The sequence below is a fragment of the Sminthopsis crassicaudata genome, chromosome 2 (assembly GCF_048593235.1).
Source record: "Sminthopsis crassicaudata isolate SCR6 chromosome 2, ASM4859323v1, whole genome shotgun sequence".
Taxonomy (NCBI): domain Eukaryota; kingdom Metazoa; phylum Chordata; class Mammalia; order Dasyuromorphia; family Dasyuridae; genus Sminthopsis; species Sminthopsis crassicaudata.
In genome coordinates this window covers 261,908,829-261,911,117 of record NC_133618.1, presented here as the reverse complement: position 1 = coordinate 261,911,117, position 2,289 = coordinate 261,908,829, and the positions used below count along the sequence as shown (strand labels likewise).

Genomic DNA, 2,289 nt, shown 5'->3' with positions numbered 1-2,289 from the left:
CACTTCCAGATTAATTACACACAATTTTCTATTTAAATCTCTCCATTCTGTACTTAAGAAGTTGAATTTTTGGACAATTTTAGAATTTTACATTTGCCTCTATTGAATTAAATCTTATTTTATTTTCTTCATTGTTTAAGGCTGTCAAGATCTACTTGGATCTTACCTCATACAGTGCGTCATCTGAAAATTTGATGAGGACATTGATATCTTTATTCAGGCTATTGCTCCTTTAATACTTAACAAATCTGGTATTTCATTGTTGTAGATACTCCCTACAATGATGTAATCAATCCCTTATATTGTGTGTTTCTTATTTTATTGGTTTTTCCATAGGTGATCCATTTGGTTCTTTTCTCTAATGCTAAATAGGACATGATCAAGAACTGATTGAAGAGGAACTTAAGTAGAGCACTTTCCAAGATGACACCAATTTAATAAGGACTAATTCTTTGAATCTGGTCAATCATTAGTTTGTAATTCATTTAATGACCCTATCACATATCTTTAACCATTCTATTTTGTTCATAAAAAAAGATAAGGGTGATTTTGTTGAAAACTTTTTAAAATTCAGAGATACCATATCTTTTTTTCTCTGAGGCAATTGGGGCTAAGTGACTTGACCAGGGTCACACAACTAGGCAGTGTTAACCGTTTGAGGCCAGATTTGAACTTAGGTCCTCCTGATTTCAGGACTGATACTCTATCTACTGCACCACCTAGCCACCCTGATACCATATCTTAAAAAAAATTCTTAAAACATTTTTATTGATATCTTTGTTTTTGCTTTATGATCACTTCCAAACATATCTTTGCTTCCTCCTCTATGAATGAGCCCTCACTTGCAACAAAGTACAAAAGATAAAGATAAAGAGATAGTTTAGCAAAATCAGCTAACAAATCCACTAAGTCTGATAAGTACTGCTCAGCAATATTTCTTTCACCTTTATAAGAAAGGGAGGGAGGTACATTTTTTTTTTATTTTTAAAATTCTTTTAAGTTTAATCATTATAATTACACACTATTGTTTCTTTTTTTTATTCTTTACATTTATATTATTGTAGTCATTGTGCATAATTTTCTTGATTCTATTTTACTTTGCATCAATTAATTCTTGTACTCTAAATTCTTTTTATTCATATTTTCTTTTAATGCCATTACATTCATGTACTAAAATTTGTTTAGGCATTCTTTGGCAGATGGGCATATACTTTGTTTCCAGTTATTTACTACACCAAAAGGATGCTATAAATATTTTAGTGTAGTTAATATTTTTCATTCTTTGACTTTCTTGACTTAAAAGTGGACTTTCTGTGACCAAGAGTATACATATTTTAATCATTTTTTTCTTGTTTAATTAAAAGTTGCTTTCCAGCAAATTGCTTTTCCATTTTACACTCTATCAGTGCCTATCTTTTTTCAGTCTCCCAAATGTTGACTATTTTTGTCTTTTGACATCTTTGTGAGCCGAAGCCTCAAAGTTGTTTTGACTTTCATTATCTTATTATAAACTATTTGGAGCAGTTTTCTATGTGATTATTAACATTTTAAAATTTTTTTCCTGGAAATACAGACTGCTTCACAAATTTGCATGTTATCCTTATGCAGCAGGTAATGCTAATTGACTCTGTATTTTTCTAATTTTAATATTTGTGCTACTGAAGTGAGCGTAGAAGAACAGCTTGTTCATATGCTTTGTTCATCTTTTTCATTGGGGAATGACTCAATCATATATATTTTTGTTAATTCCCTATGTATGTTGAATATTTGGCCCTTATTAGAGATTTTCCCAAAGATCTTTTTTACCTAGTTGACACTATCCCATCTTATCTTGGCTGCATTGATTTTGTTCATGTATAACCTTTTCAATTTCATGGAGTAAAAAATTATCTATTTTATCCTTTGTCATTTTTTAAAGCTATGCCTATAAATTATCCCCAATCATTTTATAGTTATAGTTTATAGTTCAGTTAGTGTCCTCTCTCTTCTTGTCTAGTGAAAGACAAATTTATTGGCCCAGATCTTAGTCATTTCATACATGAGCTACTGTGTGGACTTCCCTATGTGGACTTTTGTATTCACTATATTTAGCCATGTAGTCAAAACATCTATATCAGATAATATTGTATTCATCACTTAGTCTTTATCTCTTCTATCAGCCCAAATTCCATTCATCTGAACAACAGCTCAAACAATTTTATCCTGTTCCTGAATTCTTTGCCAAATTTCTTATGATTAATTGAGGCTGAGGGAGAGAGTGAGAGGGCAGTTTAGCTGGAAGTGTAGAAG

The 2,289-nt window shown here is 31.0% G+C and overlaps 1 non-coding gene across 1 annotated transcript; it reads right to left on the bottom strand.

Annotated features, from left to right (window-relative positions):
* Positions 1-1,563: 1,563 nt before the first annotated feature.
* Positions 1,564-1,671, bottom strand: LOC141559207 (U6 spliceosomal RNA). Its single transcript, XR_012487279.1, has one exon. It is a non-coding gene; the product is annotated as a U6 spliceosomal RNA (small nuclear RNA).
* Positions 1,672-2,289: the final 618 nt, after the last annotated feature.